The sequence below is a fragment of the Tupaia chinensis genome, unplaced genomic scaffold (assembly GCF_000334495.1).
Source record: "Tupaia chinensis unplaced genomic scaffold, TupChi_1.0 Scaffold139218_1, whole genome shotgun sequence".
Classification (NCBI taxonomy): domain Eukaryota; kingdom Metazoa; phylum Chordata; class Mammalia; order Scandentia; family Tupaiidae; genus Tupaia; species Tupaia belangeri.
The window spans coordinates 2311102-2332485 of NW_006199107.1; the positions used below are offsets into that span (position 1 = coordinate 2311102).

At 40.7% G+C, this 21384-nt stretch overlaps 1 pseudogene; it reads left to right on the forward strand.

Annotated features, from left to right (window-relative positions):
• The first annotated feature begins 5169 nt into the window (after nt 1-5169).
• LOC106736360 (60S ribosomal protein L6-like) lies at nt 5170-20837 on the forward strand (annotated as a pseudogene).
• The last annotated feature ends 547 nt before the right edge of the window (nt 20838-21384 follow it).

Consider the following 21384-nt stretch of genomic DNA (forward strand, 5'->3'; position numbering starts at 1 on the left):
ATGGTGGTATTCACTCTTATTTAGTAGAATGTGAATATGTCAGAATCACAAAAAATAGAAAGAATGAAGTGTATGCAAAACTGTCAGTTTTCGTGCCCATTTTTAAACTCTGAGATGGTGCTGAGATGGTTCAAACTTCATATTCACATGCATTTTATCACATCAAATATGATCATTAACGAATGGTGTTTGAATGGTAGTTATTTCCTCACTGACAATAGCCATCCGGTGGTACCCATACTCCCATATGCCTCAGACTGATAGAATTCAGATAGTCTGTAAAACAGTAGGAGGAAGGAAGTAATTTAAAGTGAAGGGGAAGCTGTGGGCAGGGGACATTCTCACACAAGCATACTCCTATACCTATTCTCTTGAACTTTATGGGTGGGACAGAAATGCTATTTTTAAACCTACTTTATATCCTCAAGTTGGCATGCAGTCTTACCCATAGGATGAGTTTCAGGAAGTTCTAAGGGTGGGCACTGGTGTTCAAAATAACCTTAAACTCTAGATTAAGAAAACAGGAAGACATTAGTTATAGAATACCATTGCTTTGAAGAAAGCTGCAAAGTAGACAGTGGTAAATTCTAAGTCCAGCGTCCCAGGAAACATTTGCTAGTAGCTAACCTGCTCTTCTCCATACCAAGTAATACTTCAGTGTCACCAATGATACTGTTACAATGTGGAGCAGAGGAAGAGGCTGAATAGGTAGGATGGAAACAGGGTCTTCGGGGTCTCAAAGTACTACAGAATCTTCTTGGGCAGCAGTTTCACCCAGAAATATGGAGAAAATGAAAGTGTTCAGCAATAATATGTAAACACTGAAGATCCAAAGTGAAGAGATTATTTTTATTGCCTGAAGGTGCATACACTTGTTAGAAAGAGAGACAGAATTCCCAATGGGGTATGATCACACTACAATACCTTTTTCTCCATTTATTCATCCCATCAGGATTCTGGCCATGGACTCATATGTACCTGGTATGTTTTTTAAGCCACCAGTGCCTGGACTCAAACTGCAGTCAGCCATATGGAATCTGGCTTTCTATGAAAAGCACTTAACTGCTACAAAACAGAGCCAGCCCCCAGAGAGAAGAGATTGTAATTTAATTCTTAAGTTTAGAATTATCCAGTTGGAAAAACAGAGTTGCTTCTGGATATTCAGTTAAATTCCACTTTCCAGCCTTCAGGTATGTAAGGTGATGTGATAAGTTGTAGATAACGGAATAAAGACAGACGTGATTGATGCCATTCCCCAGGCTTGGCATAGGCTCCATTGTTGTTCTTTTCTCACCCACTGACTGGAGAGGACGCTGAGCCTCTAGAGGAGGAAGGTGCCCCCAAACAGAGTATGGGTTCCTATATGAACTACTCATTCACCAACCTACTGAACAGAACATCTTCTCCCCTCCAGCTGTTTGGATTTTATGCCATTCAATAAAGCTACTGATATTTGGGAGTGTATCTGTCACAGCTGACATACAGCTGCTGCTTCCAACCTTTTCACAAAAATGACTCAGATGGTCTCACATACCATGTCCTCCCATGCTCTCTGTCACTCTCAGGAGCATCTTCTTGACATCTTCCTCCCAGAAAAGGCATGCAAGCAAACTGTTCATTGTGTCAAAAGCTCATTTGTGGTTAGAATAGTAATGACATTGAAATAGCCAAAGAATCAACAGAGTGACTTTCTGAGAAAAGGTATAAAAAGTATAAAAAATGAGAGGCATATGATGAGCAATGCTTTTAGTCACTCCAGCATTATGTTTTTCATGGATGCACATGTGTAATTTCAATTAAAGTGTCAGGTTCAATACATGCAATCTTCCCCATGGGAGTTTGAAAATATGGGGTTTAATAGCAAAAATAGAGAAATAATTTAAACAACTTTGGGCTCTCAATTTAAAGCTGGGATGTTGAAGTGAGGTTATTAAAAATATAAATGGACAAATAATGAATCTTTGTGTGTCTGGAGTCTAATCACAGGAAGTTAGAAGTTGGATAGGACTGCAAAGGACATAAAAGTGGGATTCTGAGCAGGAAATAATTCCTCAAGATTTTGGGACATATTTGAATCTTAATCTAGCTACAGAACCATATTATTTACCTAAGTGTTGAATTTGGACACACCATTCCAGTATAGAACAAGAACAATCTCTAAAAGACTGAGACTCCCATAGGTGCATTCTGCCCATCACTTGTAGTCAAACTTCTCTTTTGCTTCTAACAAAGGATAACAGTAAAGTTCTTTCTTTAGCAAAGTTACTCTCCTGACTTACTGCATTTCCTTATTTTTCTACATTCCTGTGATGACTCTGGCCATGTAATAATAAAAAAGGGCAAAATTTACTTAAAAGCAGAGCTACACATGGTTAGAGTAAAGGAAATAGGTGTCCCTGCCATACAGCTGAGCCAACCAGAATGCTGAGTTTCAGAAACACAGCTATCCCCACATGATGGCTTGGCAGAGGGAACAGGACTCAGTCTACTCATCCTGGTGAACTATTAGAGACAGAAAAACCATTTTCATGTGCATCTTCCCTGTCTGATTTTGGGGAATGTAATGATGACCTCTGAATGTAGTGATGACCCATCCCACTGGGCACCATGATCTTGGTCAGCAATTGGTAAGCCACATCTTCAACCTGTACCCCTTCACTCCCTCCATGATTTTTTACTGTAATGCTCTTGGATTAGGACTGTTCTGTCCCTATCTATTACTTTCTAGAAGGTTTCCTACTAGCTACTTTTTTCTCCATCTCACAGAGACCTTAAGCAATGATTTTTATCCTAAGATAGAGCAATGATCCCTCAGTGGCAGTATGAAGAAACTTAAAAAAAAAAAAAAACTGAACTACACACCTGTCCTGTAAGAACTCTGCCTACTGATGTGTAATGTGCTTGAGCTACTGGGACGTGAGCATATATGATATGTACTGCTACCTTCTAGAGCATGGGGAGACGTTGTGATAGTCTACCAGTTCTTTTGCTTTTGCTTCCTTCTGTGAAAATGCAGCTTACACAGAGGTTTGTTTGTTTGTTTATTTATTTATTTATCTATTTTAGAGAGATTTTTGCTATAGGGCATGTGCGCTCAACGGATAGACAGAAAGTGAGAAATAACCCCCTTGAGCGATAGGCATGCTGTAACCCCTTCTCCTCCATTCTCCTCTTGGGATTATGGACATGCACACACACACACATGTGGCATGAGATTCAAGCCCCCGAGTCTGGGACTTAAACTGTGGTCAAACACATGGGAGTTCAACAACTTAACCATTATGCCATCTGCTGGACCCCTGAGGTTTATTTTTTATTTTGGATCCATGAATAAAAAGATACACAGAATATAGACAAATGGAATCAAGCAGAGAAAAACTTCTGCGGTCACCACTATATATTGTGATCTGCTATAAGCCACTAAGCGTTTCCATTTGTTTGTGGATGAAGCAAAGCTGACTAAAGCACCACCCTATCAGGGACATCAGGAATGATTCTTGTGAATGAGAGATGAATTTTATTGGCTTAAGCCTAAGGGATTTTGTTTGTTTGTTTGTTTGTGTTGTTTTGTTTTGTTTTGTTTTTGAGAGGTTTTTGCTATAGGGTGTGTGTGCTCGCCAAAATGACAGAGACTGAGAGACAGAAAGCAAGAAATCACCCCCCCAGGGGGGATGGCCACATCACAGTCCCTTCTCCTCCATTCTCCTCTTGGGATCTTAGGCATGTATGCACATGTGCCTGGTGTGAGTTTAAGCCACCAAGTCCGGGACTCGAATCATGGTTGACTACATGGGAGTCCAGCGACTTAGCCATTACGCTAACTGCTGGTCCCAAGCCTAAGGTTTTAAAACTACTTGTTACAACTGTTATTATCCTAATATAATGTTCCCCTTCCCTTTCAATAATCTAGGACACTCACTGGGCCCTCAGAGAGAAAGGCTGTGATGAGGTATGGGGAAGAGTCCCCAGATCCTCAAGCTGGGTAGGACTGAAAGAACAGCTTGTGACTTCTCCAAAACTCTAGGATAGTAGTGAACATCCACCACTCCCATTTCCTGCAAGTCAGTGCATTATAAGAAGAATATAATAGCTTTAGTATCCATCTTTGTAGTAGCTACATAAACTTGGCTTTCCTATTTTATTTTTGTCCTACTTTGCTCTCAGCTATGCTAGGTCCTGTACCTTAGCAACATTATTTGAGAAGAAATAGTGTCTTTTGAAGCTGGCACTGCAGCGTAAAGTTGCTCTTTCAGATGACCTCTATCTTCTCTAAGAAGTTTCTTAAATTCTCTATTTCTCATTTAAAACTTGGAGTTTTGCTTTCTTCCTGATTTAAGCATAGGTCAAACTTTTACATGCTTTTCTCTAGCTCCTGCACTTTATTAATTAGATCTAGGATTTTTTAGCTTTAGTTCTTTGAAACTTGCTTTTCTCAACTTATCCTTCCTTTGAATTGTCCTCTTCTTTATATATGGGATTTATTACTAACCTGGACCAGTATACTATTGAAAGATGGTTCTATGTGGATTCCTTGTGTTTCAGAACTGAAAATGTTTTATTCTAGACTGTCTTTTTGATGATATTTGCATAGAAAACAGGTTTGAAAAGTAGAGACAGTGTCTTGCTCCAGAGCAAAAGGTAAGTTTGATGTTCACTACAATAAAAATATTATTCCTTTCTAGGGTAAAGACGTGGTGGATTTTCTTAGAGCCCACTATAAAATACTAGGTTTTCCTAAGCCCTGGGTTCCTCAGCTATGACGAAACAACTGTGTCCACCCCTGAGTGTAGAGGATACAAGAAAATACTATCCTTAAAACTGTGTAGGCTGGGCCAGCCAATGGGATGGTGGTTAAGGTTGCTGGATCCCACATGAACAACTGTGCAGTTCAAATTCTGGAGCCAGCAGCCTGGAAAACACACTTGAAATATGTGTGTGCATGCCCCAAGTGCCGAGAGGAGAATGAAGGAGAAGTGATTGTGATGCAGCCATCCCCTGGGAGGTGCTTTCCACATTTCCCCTCTTTCTCTGTCTCTCTCCAGGGAAACACATATGACCTGTGGCAAAATTTAAAAACTGAAACAAAACAAAACAAAAATCTATATAAGCTAACTTGTTAGCTTGCAAATAGGGTAACATATTAGGTCTTTGGTTTTCCCACTGTACAAGATGGCAGATGAAAAAGCTGTGAAGCAGGATACTAAAGAGAAGAAACTTGAAACCAAGAAGGCTGATGCCATTGGCCAGGTTAAAAAGGGTGACCCCAAGGCTAAAAAGTCCAAGAAGGGGAAGCCCCATTGCAGCCAAAACCGGGTCCTAGTCTGGGGCATCGGAAGATACTCCTGGTCTGCCATGTATTCTAGGAAGGCCATGTACAAGAGGAAATACTTGGCCACTAACTTCAGGATTGAAAAGAAAAAGGAGAAGGTTCTTCCGACTGTCACAAAACCTGTTGGTGGCGACAAGAATGGTGGTATCCAGGTGGCTAAACTGCGCAAAAAATGCCTAGGAATTATCCTACTGAAGATGTGCCTCAAAAGCTGTTGAGCCACGGGAAAAAACCCTTCAGTCAGCATGTGAGAAAGCTGTGAGCTAGCATCACTCCTGGGACCATCCTGATCATCCTCACTGGACGCCACAGAGGCAAGAGAGTGGTTTTCCTGAAGCAGTTGAGCAGTGGCTTACTACTTGTAACAGGCCCACTGGTTCTCAATCAAGTTCCACTGCATAGAACACACGAGAAATTTGTCATTGCCACCTCCATAAAAATTGATATTAGCAAAGTAAAAATCCCAAAGCACCTTACCAATGCTTACTTCAAGGAAAAGAAACTGCGGAAGCCCAGACACTGGGAAGGTGAGATCTTTGACACAGAGAAGGAGAAATACAAGATTTCAGAGCAGCACAAGTTTGATCAGAAAGCTGTGGACTTACAAATTTTACCAAAAATCCAAGTTGTTCCTAAGCTCCGGGGATATCTGCGATCCATGTTCACCTTTACAAGTGGAGTTTATCCTCACAAATTGGTGTTCTTAATTTTTTGCCAAGAACCTAATTAAATAACTGATCATAAAAAATATATATTAGGCCTTTCACACTACTTGACATATACCACTTCCTTTATATTACAATTCATGTATCATAAGTTAAGATATGTTAAGTATCCATTTATATATGAGCTATCTCTTACTTAAGAAAAAGGTTGTTGGGGCCAGCAGGTGACATGGTGGTTGAGGTGCTGGACTCCCACATGGCTGATCATGGTTTGAGTCCTGGACCTGGAAGTTTGCTTTCTCACTTTCTCTCCCTCTTCCTCTTTGTTTCTTTCTGGTGAACATGCATACCTTAGAGAAAATTAAAAGTAATAATAATCAAAAATAAAATTAACATTAAGAAAAAGGTTGTTAAACAACAATTTATTCACAACACATACAAGCACAACTATCACTGAAGCTCCAAATGTTTAGCACAATTTCTTGATCGTAGTTTAGACCTAGAACTAGAATCAAGGTGCTTTTTTCTATTTTAATAGGCCTTGCACAGACACAATTCATAAAACATGAACAATCACCAGTAGACTCAGAGGAGGAAATAAAAAAAGATGAGGAAAAGAGAAAGAAAAATGATAGAGCCTTCCACCTTTCTTGGTAGAATGAGGCACTCAGAGAGTGGAGAATATGGGGAGTTGCCATGGCAGCCTAAAGTTCCCTACAGAAACTGAGACCTGTCTTGTCCAGCCACGGGAAAAAGAACAGCGTTCTCAGTGAATCTCAGCTTCACAGACCGGAAGTGTACGCCTGCTTTGGAGAGACAGCTGTAGAGATGGATCCTTTTTGTTTATGTGGGAAGGTGCATATCCCTACTGAGTGTTCACTGGCATCCAGAGGCTATGATGTTTAAACATGAGAAACCCACTACTTTCTTAAAAATGTGCAACTATCAACCAACTACACGCTTACATTTCAAATCTTTTTCCATGTAAAATCATATTGCAGCAATGGGAACCAGCAGTTAGCGTAATGGCTATGTCACTGGATTCCCACGTAGTTGACCGCAGTTCGAGTCCCGGACCAATGACTTAAACTCACGCCGGGCGCGTGTGCGTGCATGCCCAAGATCCCAAGAGGAGAATGGAGGAGAAGGGATTGCGGCGTGACCATGCCCCTTGGGGGGTGATTTCTCACTTTCTGTCTCTATGTCTCTCTGTCTGTCTGGTGAGTGCACGCGCCCTATAGCGAAAAACCTCTCAAAAAAAAAAAAATCATATTGCAGCAGTGTGGTTTACACTGAACTCTTTTGGTCTTCCAGCTAATTTAGGCAAAATTTGGAAACCAGAAGAAGTGTCATTACACAGTGACATTTATTTGGATATCTTGGTACCCTTCAAGGCTTTGGCTTCAGGAGCACTTTCATTTTGAGTTTCTAGTGCAGTGTTGAGCAGGCTAAATGTGTCCAGGGTCTCTACCTTCATGTCACTGTAATCTGATACCTGGAGACTGCTCTTTGATCAACCAATTAACTGATTTGATTTATTAATTCATAAAACATTTATTAAGTGTCTATTATGTGCTAATCACTGTGGTAAGAATAAAGAGAAATTTTAGATATCACCATTTCAGTGAGCTTTTCACAAAGACAGGAAGATAGACAGTTACAGTTTCAAAATATCAGTAAACGTAGTAACTATCAGAGAAGAAATATATGTATGTATAAAGAAATATGGTATGTATTAAATTGTAAATACCATTTTCTGTGAAGGTAAGGAGGGTCAAAGGAAAAGACATGATGTCTCAGCTCAGTTTTGAAAGATTTAGTAGGAATTTATCAATTGCAAAATGTTAGAAAGCTTGGGTCAAGGAGCAGAAATAATGCAAGTCAATGAAGTATTTACCCGTGTAGTACAAATAATTCATACAATTCAGAATACATACGTGGGGAGTGGGTGCTGGTGAATATGAGTCCAGAAAGTTAGGGGTCAAATAAAGGGGGCCTCTGTCACCATATTGAAGAGTTGGGACATTATTTTACACATTCTAGGAGAGTTTCAAAACTAAAGACTACTTTGATCAAGTGGTGTGTGTGTGTGTGTATGTGTGTGCGTGTGTTTCACAAATCTTTCAAACATTGAAGGTCATAGTCTAGGGCTGTGATAGGTCTGCAGCTAAGCAGACCAATTAAGACATGATAAAAGATGTCATCATGGGACCAGCAGTTGGCTGGTCGCTGGACTCCCATGTATTTAACCGCAATTTAAGTCCCGGACCTGGTGGCTTAAACTCACGCCAGGCACGTGTGCGTGCGTGCTCAAGATCCTGAGAGGAGAATGGAGGAGAGGGGATTGCAGCATGGCCATCCCCCTGGGGGATGATTTCTCGCTCTCTGTCTGTCTCTCTCTCTCTCTCTGGTGAGTGCACACTCCCTATAGCAAAAAATCTCCCTCCCCCCCAAAAAAAGTCATCATAACATAGATCATTGTTAGGAGCTGGAAATGAGAGAAGATACTTCTGAAAATTAAGATTGATTGTGCAAATGTGGTCATGAAGAAAGGAAGAGGTTTTTAGTTCTGCTTTGGGTACTTGTGTGAAGAACCCAAATAGCACATGGGAAATTCAAAATAATGAAGTTATTTTTGAACAGGGTGAATTTAAATTACTTGTGGAATATCTAGAGGAAGATGTCTGATTGAAAGCTCTATACATAAGTCAAACCTTGAAAAGCAATATAGGCTGAGATATAAATTTGGGATGTGTGGGCTAGAGATGAAGTAATAGATCAGATATTTCGGGGAATATATTAAAGGATCAAGTGCAGAATAGACTGATGTTTCTTAAGCTCTATTGTGTATACAAGTCAACTGAGAATCCTGTTGAAATATAAGTTCTGATTCAGCAGGTCTGTAATGGGATGATATTCATCATTTCTAGCAATCTTCCAGGTGATGCTGATTCTACACATATGCAGACTACATGTTAAATAGCAAGACTCTAGAAAATGCTAGTATTTAAGTACTGACAGATGAAGAAAAACCCACAAAAGGGACTGAGAAGAAGTCAGAGATGTAAGAAAAGATTGCAGGAAGAAAGGAGGAATCATCTTGAATTGCAAGGGAAAGAAAGTTCATAAAGAAGAAAATGTCCAACACAGTCAAAGGCTGCTGACAGTTTTTGTGCCATGAAGGAGACAGAAGAAAATTGTATTGGAGAGCTAAGTGAATGGTAGGTCAGGAGACAGAGATAATGAGTATGGATTACTTTTTGTAAATAAAACAAACATGGTATTTAAGGGATAAATGGGTGATCATTATTTCTAAAACAGTAAAATACAAGGGGTTTATAGTAGGCAGGATCGTCACCCCCTTCCTGAAGATATTCACATCTTTTTAAAAAAGAATTATTTTATTTATCATTATTTTTAATTTGACTAGAGAGAGAAGGGGGTTGGAGGAGTGAGAAAGCAAGGTGCCAGGTCTGGGACTTGAACATTGGTTGGCCATGTGAGAGTTGAGTGCGTTAACCACCAGGCCACTTGCCGGCCCAGATATTCACATCTCAACACCCTGGAACTGAATATAGTAACTTGGGAGGGAAAGGGGATTTAGCAGACCTCATTATGAATTTTGAGGTAGAAGGATTATCCTGCATTATTCAGCTGTACTCTATGTAATCAAAGGGGCTTCAAAAGAAGGAGAAAGGAGGGTCAGGAACAGAGAGGGAGGTGTGACAACAAAGGGGTGAGTGATGCTATTGCTGTTTTGAAGAGGAAAAATGGCTGTGAGCCAAGAAATAAGGACAGCCTCTAAAAGCTGGAAAAGGCAAGGCAAGGAATGGATCCTCATATTTTAGCTTCCAGAAGGAACACAGTACCATAGACACCTTGACTTTAATTCAGTATGACCTTTGATGTCCTTTCAAAACTCTAAGATTAAAAAGTATATATATGTCATTTTAAGCTAATATATTTGTGACAATTTGTTTCAGCAGCAATAGGAAACTGATACATATATCTTTTAAGGAAAAGAAGTATAGTGAGGAAAAGTAATATTTTTCCTCACCCATCACAAGGTTCACTGCTGATACCCCTATAACAAAGATATATTAATAAGAGAAAAGTGTAAAACATTTATTTAACCAAACTTTTACATGACTGTGGAACCTTCAGAAATAAAGATCCAAGGGCACAGGGAAACCTGTGTCTTTTAATGGTCAGGTGGAAGTGTGATGGGAGGACAAGAGTATGAGCTTAATGCTAACAAACTGGGAAAATGCAGCAAGGCTTGTTTAATTTGTGGCTTTGGGTAGGGGGCAAGAACCATGTGGAATGAGTATTCTGATTTTCATCAAGAGGAAGTAGGTCAGAGACCTATCTTACGACCATGCTTTAGAGAAGAAAAGCGGAAAAAAGGTCAGAGAGTGATCTCCCAAGAGGCCATCTTGCCATTGCATGTTCTGAGCCGGAAGGGAAACAGGAAGATGTGTTATCTCTAACAAGAAAAGGGGAAATAGACTCGCTTTCTGCTCTGAAGGTGCAAAGCATTTTCTCCAAGATTCTACATCAGGTGTGAGGCTATTTACAGAAGAACTGCACACCACCCTCTCCGGTGCATCCTTGTCTGTGAGATGGGAGTCATAATGTTACTTTCTAAAGATAAAACAATGCAACGTGCAGACTATTAGGCACTCAGGAGTGAAGACGTTCTGGCTCTCTTACCCATTTTGCGTGCCTTCATAAAGAATGCTAGCTTGAGCGTGGCAGCTGCTTAGCTGTAACTAAACTTGGAAACTGGTTCACTTACAGGGTATCCACATTAAGCTGAACTCTGCGGGGTACCTGCGACGTGGTCAGGGCAGAACCCTGACCCAGGGATTTCTTGGACTGTTTCTCCTGAGTCTTTCTAAGCTGAAGCCCAAATCGAGTCATAACCTGCTCCCGTAAACCTTTCTGTTTCCACTTCATCTGCTCCCCTGTGCCTAAATGCGCTCTCCTCCTCGTCAGGTCCACAATAACAAGGCGAGGTCTCCCGCAGCCACCCAGACCCGGCCTCGGGCCTAAGCGGGAATCCGGAACCCGGGCTGCAGACGCCACGCGCCTCTGGTTTCCATGGAGACCCTACCGGAAGTCAATGGCCGCTCGCGAGCGAAAGGGAAACCAGAGCGTTTGTGTTTTAATGAAGGAAAGCGGGGGGAAGGGGACGTCCAAGAGGAAAGGGGAAGCTGGAGCGGGGAGGAAGGTGGAGGTGAACAGGTGGTGGTCACGGGCCCCGGGGGAACAGAACGGTCCTGCGGTCCTCCACCCCTTCGCGGCCCCTGAAGAGGCCGGAGAGGCGGCAGCAGGGGGCGGAGGGATGTTTGTCTCCTACGCGAGAAAATAGCTTCTAAAGACTTCGCTTGCTCTCGGGCTGTAAGGAGCAGAATTACTCAGGCCGCTGAGCACCCCATTGCTTGTGGGTGGCTTCAGGAGGACAGGGCTGCTCGGTTTCATTTCCAAGAATCTCGGGAGAATCTTCACTTGGTCCGGAGACTCAAGTCTGAAAGGTTCATTGCTGCCGTAGGCGGGGCCGCATCTCAGTCTTTTCCTTCCAGCTTCCCCCTACGACAAAACCTGAGTAAAAGCTCTGGAAAGGCAAGTTTCTAAAGCTCTGGGCGCTGGATTCACTGCCAGTTATTGGCCGACTCCCTAGCGAGAGGTTGGGGGAGGTTGTGCAGGATACATGCGAAGATCGAATTGCACGAAGGTTCAGATGACGTCAGCCTGGATAAAGGTCTGACCTACTGAATGTTCAATGTGGCTGAGTGACTGAATCCTCAGAGGGGATCGATAGCAGAGACCTCCAGGAAAGGACCATGTTGCTTCTTTAAAATATTAAGTAGGTGTCTCTGCTGATCTCAGACAGCAACTCCCAGAGGGGTGGCAGAATCTCAGCTTTCTGCTATAATCACATGAACATCACTTACTGCCCTAGATAACTGTGGGTCACGTGGAGTTTGCACCAAAAAAGGAAGTCTTTGAAAAAAGAAAAAGCCATTATAAGCCATCAGAATGCCTGCCAGTATTACACAGTGAAGCCAATTCAATTTATAAACACTTTCTGAGGTCTCCTATGAACCAAGTGTGTATAAAATGAATGAGATGTTCATTACCTTCAAGGTGCATACACTCTTAACTGTGGAGGCAGATACTCTCACAGGTGATCAATAGTGCCAGGCCACAGCAATAAATATGGGAGCTACAAGGAAGATGAAGTTAATGATCATACAGGAAAGAAAAAGAGCTGTTTATATTAGATGCCTCGGAAATCTAGTCTTTTATAATAGATAAATAATAGGGAAGGAAAGGAAAAGATATGTAGGGGTATAGAATGAAAAAAGATGTTAAACATGTTGTCTGTTGGATATAAAATGCCAGTTCTGTAAAATTGGCTTGTCAAGTGATACAATGAGCTAATTTTCCTGTTTGTTCTTTTTGGAGGTTGATTTTTTTTTAAGAGGTCACTTTATTTCTTTCATGACAGAGAGTGAGAATGAGAGAGAGAGAGAGAGAGAGAGAGAGAAAGAGAGAGAAGGAAAGAAAGAAAGGGAGACCCTTGACAGGTTATCATGCGTTGTACCCTCCTGCCCTCAGCCCTCCTGCTAGTCAGGATATGGGTGTGTGCACCTGGTGTGTTTCCTGTCAAGTAGAAGTTAGCAATGTGATGACCACCTGTACCACCAAAGAGGCTGGACCTAATGACTTATTTCTATTGTTCTAAGTTGTAAGAGGCTTTAGCTTGACCTCTTTTCCATTTTTGCCACTTGCTAACCTACCATACTTTGTTATTAAAGGTTAAAGTGTTTCATTTTTAAATAGACCCAGATGCTAGAATTGTAAGAATGAAGGCTTTAAGCCTCTGGAGGGCAGATACCACGATGTAATAGAATTAAAGGAGAGAGAGAGAAAGAGAGAGAAGGAAAGAAAGAAAGGGAGACCCTTGACAGGTTATCATGCGTTGTACCCTCCTGCCCTCAGCCCTCCTGCTAGTCAGGATATGGGTGTGTGCACCTGGTGTGTTTCCTGTCAAGTAGAAGTTAGCAATGTGATGACCACCTGTACCACCAAAGAGGCTGGACCTAATGACTTATTTCTATTGTTCTAAGTTGTAAGAGGCTTTAGCTTGACCTCTTTTCCATTTTTGCCACTTGCTAACCTACCATACTTTGTTATTAAAGGTTAAAGTGTTTCATTTTTAAATAGACCCAGATGCTAGAATTGTAAGAATGAAGGCTTTAAGCCTCTGGAGGGCAGATACCACGATGTAATAGAATTAAAGGAAATTTTTTTTTTCCAAAATGGAGAGAAAAAGAAAGCCATATGAACTCAGACTAGTCACAGTTTGTGTCTCATTGAAGTACTTACTTGTTTTCAAGGCCCTGTCCTCAGGTTAAGGAGCATACCTATAATAAAAATATTTCCTTAGAGTTTTGGCAATGTAGGGAGGTATTAGCAATTTTTTTTTGGGGGGGAGAGGTTTTCGCTATAGGGTGCATGTGCTCGCCAGACAGACAGAGAGAGACATAGAGACAGAAAGCGAGAAATCACCCCCCAGGGGGGATGGTCACACCGCAATCCTGTCTCCTCCATTCTCCTATCAGGATCTTGTGCACGCACGCACACGCGCCCGGCGTGAGTTCTAAGCCACCGGGTCCAGGACGCGAACCGCGGTTGACTACGTGGGAATCTAGCAACATAGCCATTACGCTAACTGCTGGTTCCCGTATTAGCAATTTTTAGATGAAAAATCTGTAAGTGCACAGAATGTCAAGAGTCAAGTTCTTTTTCTTTTTTTTTTCATCTTTAATCAGATTTTTTGGACTTCTTATTTACTCTCTTTAAGGCCATTCTGCCATGCTTCTGTATAATTGAATAAAATTCTCTGGCTTCTTAACTTCAAATAAACACTCACAAACACATGAATACCTTATCTATCCAAATGTAGTCAAATGTACTTACATAGTACATTCTTGTAATGGTAGTTAATATGGCCTGACAATTTCTATAAATGACTGATAATTTAAGGTGTGAATACTTGATACCACTAATATTCAAAGAAAAGACAGAGGAAACAAAGGAAGAAATGAATCATAATTTTCAAAAAATAAGAGGGAGGAGTGAAGTGAAGAAACAGGTTACTGGGGAAAACTAAAACGAATAGGATGTCTAAATCATGTTGTGAATAGTTTAGGATCCTTCTGTTAGCTCTCATCTCCTCTCAGAACTGAGAAGGATCTGGTGATCATTTGATCTACCTTTTTATTTTGCCGATGAAAAAGCAGGGGTCAGGAGAAGATGAGTGGCTTGTCTAATACCAGAACTAATTAGAGTGGCAGCTGGTGTTAGAACCCAGGTTTCCCTGACTGCTAGTCCAAAGTTCTACTATAAACATTTCTTATACTGTAAAAACTAAGTGAAACCAAAGTTCTTTTGAAATTTGAATACTTTTTCATTTCCTTTAGGATCTAACAGTATTTTTACATACATATTTTTTCAGCCTATAACATGCCTTATCTCATTTAACTCTTATACCAATTTTGAAACATTAACTATAAGATGGCCCACGTGAGACTTATATAATTTTTATTTATGATCTTTTCCCCCCACAAATACTTAGCCAATTCTTATTTATATGTACTGAGATGAATTAAAAAACAGACTATATTGTTCCTATACTTTCTACATTTCACCAACTACGAACTTGTACCTTAAGAAAATAAGACATAGAACAGTAGGAGAATAGATAGCCTGATAATAAAACCTAACAAAGGAGTTATGATGCAGGTGGGGGGAGGGGAGTGGATGTCATGGATGAGAGTGGTTAAATTTGCTTGGGATTCTAAATGTTTATCACTGAGAAGACACTACCTCTAGTTGTTTCTGTAATTGTGATTCTTGTTATTTCAAAGAAAGTTCTCTTTGAAGCTGATAGATGCAGTTCCCAGCAAAAGACCAAGGACTGATGTTGAGGAATAGGAGCACCTTCTTCCCGCCGAGAGCTGCACTCACAGAGGCCCAGCCATCCAAGGCAGGATGGTTTCAATCACTCCTGCCACCCAAGCATTGCCCACACTTCTTGGCAGTCAGCCTGTCTCTAATGGAATGTGTCCTGCATCTGGGAATTAGGTCATCAGTAATTCACTTAATAGCATTTTATGAGCTGGGCTCTGACACAAGAGAGTGATCTGGCCTTACCAGCAGGAACTTTCCTTGATGAGAGGGGAAGGAGAGAAGAGAATAGAGCATTGCGAATAATCAGACACTGCATTTCCAGAAAATAATGGATAAGAGTAAGAAACTCTGGGTGTTTCTTCTGAGTTGCTATGTGACCAAGCCAGATACATGATCTTGGGCAATCACTTTTTTTGTTGCTTTTTGAGAGTTTTTTTTGCTATAGGGCACGTGCGCACGCCAGACAGACAGAGACATAGAGACAGAAAGCGAGAAATCACCCCCCAGGGGGGATGGTCACGCCACAATCCCTTCTCCTTCATTCTCCTCTTGGGATCTTGGGCACTCACGCACACGCGCCCGGCGTGAGTTTTAAGCCACCGGGTCCGGGACGCGAACCAGGGTCAACTACGTGGGAGTCCAGCAACATAGCCATTACGCTAACTGCTGGTTCCCAATCACTTTTTATTTCTGGACTTCAGTTCCTCAATCTTATCCAATCCTAACACTGTTACTTCTGAATCTGAGAGACTCTTTATGGAAGTTAGAGGATGCAGGATTTGTCAGAGCACCACCTCCCTTCCCTGACTGTGCTCTACAGAAAAGAAGATGGATGACCCTACTCTTTGCCACTGGTGTGCTCTGAAAGGAAAAGCCCTGATTTGTAGAGTTTGCTAATTTTTCTGGGTATAAGCACTCCCAACATGGCTGATTTCAAGCTGTCAATGGTTTACTAACTAGCTAGCAAAATTTCTAGAAACTGAACAGTTGGTTCTCAGGAGCTGACGTGAGCTACTTTAACATAAGAGCTAGTTCTTCCCCTCCTAGAAAGAGCTGCATCATTAAATAGTCTCTCATATGGGGACACAGCTAGATTGTCCACACACTAAGCTATGTGGTACATACATTCTTGTTTTGACTTTGGATGAAAGGCTATTCACAACTTTTCCTCTTTGATTTTATTCCAGCTGTTGTTTTTAATTTATCTGAAGCCCTTTCACAGTATGTGGACAGTTCTCATTAGAAAACTGTCTGTCCTCAGACAGCTCTTCACCTGAATTCCCACTTCTTCCTCCATAGCTCTAACTGCTCCCAGGGATGTTCAGGAAGCCATTTGACTCTTATTTTCTTTTGACCCTTAGGATCCTATATCTTTCTTGTTGAAAAACCCAATATATATCTCATGAATTGTTCAGAAGGTTCACTGCTATGCAGGATTTAGAACTTAAAAAATAGTACTCTAGTCCTTCTTCCTTTTCACTGGATGGGAGAAAAACCCTTTTTCTCAGTTCTGGAAATTTAATGTCAAAATCTTCCAGTTCCAAGAAAATTGGCATGAGTGGGGCTGAAATCAACATTTGGAATGGTGATTGATAAAAAAATGAGTCAGTTTCATTTTATTCCTTCAATTGAATCATGTGTATAGAAAATATTCAATTAACTATCTACTGAACATGACTGAGAACTGCAAACTATTGTGAAATATGAAGGAATGCATAAGCTTTAATACCAGTCTTTACATTTTTAATCTGGTTTAGGAGATAACATTAACCTATCAAAATTAATAAAAATCAGTTAAAAACATTGTATCATCAAGTATTTAATGATGTGGCACAAATTCTAAGTGATGCAGGATTTTAAAGAAAAGTAAAATTACTTGAATCAAACACTCTCCAAGCAAAGCTTATTTATTTTTATTTTTACTTTTTTCTTGCCAGAGGGTATATGCGCTCACCAGAGAGAGACAGAGGGGAAGTGAGAAATCATCCCCCAGAGAGGATGACCATACAACAATTTCTTCTCTTCCATTCTCCTGGGACTTGGGGCATGTACACACATGCACATGGTGTAGTTTTCAAGCTACCAGGTCCTGAATTCAAAGCATGGTCAGCCATGTGGAAATCCAATGCCTTAACCACTATGCCACCTGTTGGCCCCATGTCCAAGAAAATGTAATGACAGCAATGGAGATTTAAACTGCCCTTGATGTGAGGATAGTATTTACATAGTTAGGTGAAGGTACAGGACACAATAGACTGGGTGAATTGCACTTAAAAGATTGCATTTTAAAAATGTACAATGATTAAATGTAAAAATAAAAAAAATTAAGAATTATTTTATTGGCCTTTGTTAGTTATTATTTTCCAGTTTCATCAGAGAGAGAGAGAGAGAGAGAGAGAGAGAGAGAAAATGAGAAAGCAAGCCACCACCACCAGGTCCAGAACTTGAACCACAATTGGCTGTATAGGAGTCCAGCACCTTTAACTACCATGCCACCTTCTGGCTCCCAAAATAAAATTTTTTAAAAGAAGGAAAAGGGTTGGGGGGGGGCGGGGTTTGGTAACAAGAAGAGGCAAGGAGATAGAAAGTGAAGAAAAAAGTAAAGTCTCCGACTCAAAAGTGGATCCCAGTATGTGTGTGTGTGTGTGTGTTGGGGGTTGGAGATGGAGATAGGAAAGGCCACATACAAATGCACAATGGCCAGATTATATACACCACTAGAGCTCTGCTCTCCATCCTCTGCATTAACCAGTGCAGGAAGCCACAACCTCTGCAGCCATCAACCAGAGTAGTGAAGACCTGGTCAGTGACTGAGAGCTTCCCCAATTTTTGCCTCCTCTTCCACACCCTATGCTCATTTCTCACTGTTTTCAATTCAGAACCGGAGAAAGCCAAATGTGCTCCCTCAAACGAATTACATAGCCTAACCTTCTTCCATTTAGTCTGTGTCCAGCATCATCTCCTGACATTCTCCAACCAGAACATATCTGAAACCTCCTTTCCTTCTACTATAAAGCTTTCTTACTCCTCTGCCTGCCTTCGAGTCTCTGCCAATACAAATGATGGTGGCTTAATCTCTTGCTATGTTGCATTCTTTTAAATCGCCTCTGTTAGTTCTCATTTGGGTGGTCCTTATTTATTTCCAAATATGAGCAAGCATACTCATATTATGAGAAGCATGCTCACAATAGTTCTGTCTCCAGCTATTACATGAGAACACACACACAAAGTTCTCTATTTCCCTACCATTCAGCCTCTTTTTTCCCCTACTTACTATATATAGGCTTTCTTACCAATCTCCTTAGAATGTCCATAAAACAAAACAAAAACCCTCAGGGGAAAAACTCTTACCACAGAGATCATAAGATTCTCTGTTGAAAACGATGTTCATGGTAATATTCTTGATTTGATTTGTACTGCATATGTACCTTAAAAAACATATTGTGTTCTATAGAGATGTACAATGATTGAATGTAAATAAACAATACATAAAATTTTAGAAAAAGAAAATGTAAGAAAAACAAAGAACAAAAACAAAACAAAAACAGATGTTAAGGAAGCTATTACCTTTATTTCAGAAATTAATAGAATGCAATGTTCAAGGTAGTCTATGCTGAGGACATTTGTGTAGTAAGACCTAGACTGGGGGCTGAATGACTCAACCCTAATATGACCTTTGGCTCTGGGTAATCTCTTTCTTAACAAATGACCTTTTGCTATTCTCTATTTTCAACAGAGTTGTGCCATGTAATAATTTTCCTGCTTCAGAGTCTCTAGTAGCTGGGCCTACACATCTAGTTTTCCTTTCTAGCCCAGGAATTGAACCTGGGCTTCCCACATGGTCTCAGCCTATCAAACAACAGTGTCCAGTATGTACTACCATGGTTGATCCTGTTAGTCTTTTAATCATGGTCTCATGTTTTTAAAAGGGTTGGTTTAGAGCCAGCAGGTAGTGTGGAGGAGGTAGAGTACTAGATATTACACGGGCTACTGCATGGTTCCAGTCCTGGACCATGCAGCTTGAAAAATCATGCCAGTCATGTGTGCAAGAGTTCCCAAAATTGAAGAGATGGAGGACAAAGGATTCAGGCATGGCCATCCCCTTGGAGGGTGATTTCTCACTTTCTCTTCTTTCTCATTTCTCTCGGGCATCCCCTATAGTGCATGTGCCCTATAGTTAAAACACAAATAAATGAAAGTGGTCTAATAATTACTAAATAATGAGATTTTTAAAGTATATTTTAAGATATCTGAAATGGTTTATTCGTTTCTGTACAACCAGCATCGCTGTCTTGTTAGACAATATAACACATGTCAAATCAAAGAATATATGTGTTTTAAATAGTGCTACATAATTTCTTGTAAACAGATGGAGCCAATTAAGACTTTCTGAAATTCTGGAAATAGCTCAACAGCGGAGAATCCCAAACTTGGGACAACCCTTGAAAATATAATTTTGGTGTGATTTTACCAATTCTTGAAAGCCAAGTCCTGTACTCCATAAGCTGAAACCCTAAGGCAAATTTCTTTCTGGGATTTCCAGGTAGAATTTGATCATTTTGGATATTTAAACGACTTTGACACCCCCTACCTAATTTATATGTATGGACTAGAAGTTGACAGGCAGCTTTCAACAAATTTTTCTGATTTAACATCTTTTTTCCCCATGATCACCATATGATCAAAGAGCTGCAGACAGTGAGGTGGACAAGTATTTTTCTTGACTGTGCTGAAACTTTCCATGTTTTGCTTTCCACTTAAACTCTTGGGGTTGATTCTCAGGTTTATAGACTTAGAAACATGTTTTGTTTGTTTGTTTTTATTGTTGTTGTTGACCCTTGAACACTTTTGCTTTAGCAAGTTTAATCTCGCACCCTGTAATGTTCTCTTACCTTGATTGTCACCTTCATTGTATTTACTCTCAGCACCCTAATGACACCAGCAAGAAGTCTCCAAATCACTCTTGAGAAAGACAGATAAATACCACATTAGGAAATGCCTCTTAGTGGTGATAACTCCTTTTCATTGTTTGTATTTTGTTAAATGCAATCACAGGAGCTAGACTTTCCTCACTGAGGGATTTTTGTCTTATTGAATTTTGCTCAATATTTACCATCATATATATAGAGTGGCATCCATTAGTCAGGATGAGCTAGCCTGTTGTAACAAATACTCCCAAATTGCATAGTGACTCCACACAATGAAAGCTTACTTCTTTTTCACCCAGCAGTCCAAGATTGGTATTCCTTGTCAGCACATGCTTTTTCCACATGGTGATTCACGAACCCAAGCTTCTTCCATACCATGCTCTGACATTTTCTAGGGCTTTGTCATCTTCCATTATTGAATATAGATGGAGAGAAAATATGCAAGAAGCAGATCTGCTTGTTAAAATATGTTGGTCCTTGGGCCCTGAAATGGCAAATGTATGTTTCATCTGAATTCCATTTGTGAGAACTAATACAATAGAAGCTGAAAAATTAAGTCTATACGTGGTCAAGAGAAAAATGAAAATTTGGTGAACACTTAGCAAGCTCTGCCTCAGGTAGTTTTAGTCTCTGCCCATTTCTTGCTATTGACTAACCATATTGGAATGTAAGTGGAATTGCAAAGAATCCATTGTAAGTAAATATGATCTTTTTTTCCCTGATATTGCTCACTAGCTCATTCAGTAGAAAACCAAGTAATTTTCATTATTATTTTTTTTTTTTACAGGTTCTTGCCATGTCAGAATTCCCTTGCTTCAGCCTATGGAGCAGCTGAGACCACAAGTGTGTATCACTCTTTCAGACAAGAGCTCTCACTATGTTGTCCATGCTGGTCAAGAACCTGCCGTCCTCCTGCCTCAGCTTCGCAGGTAGCTAGGAATACGGTATGTGCCACCTTGTCTGGTTCTTTGGATGGGCTAAAAATAAAACCTGAACCTCTCATGTGGTCTTAGTTTGCTGAGGAGCAGCATCAACCAGCATGTGCCACCACAGCTGGGCCATTATCATTGCGGGGGGGGGGTGGGGGAGTCACCATCAATCCAATTTATCTAATTTTCTGTAGTTTGCTGTTACAAAGAGAAGGGACATTGCTGGTGTAAAATGACCATGGCCATTCTTTTCTGGGTGACCTCTCAGTGGATCCTTTCTGTTACTGTGACAGTTGTTCTTGGCAGAAGATCCTTTTGGATCAACCAGTGCTTTCTTTGAGTCTCCTAAACAATGTAGCTCAGGGTAATGTTTTCAGCTGTATCTCTTGAAGGTCAACTCATAGCCTCCGGGCCTTCAGATTCTCCTAGGACCAACTACTGTTTTGGGCTCTACTTTAGTGAGTTACAATCAAGTGGTGCAGGCAGAACATCTGTCCTAGTCATTCTTCAGCTAGCAGTCTGAGCAGAATGGGACTGATAACCAGATTCTA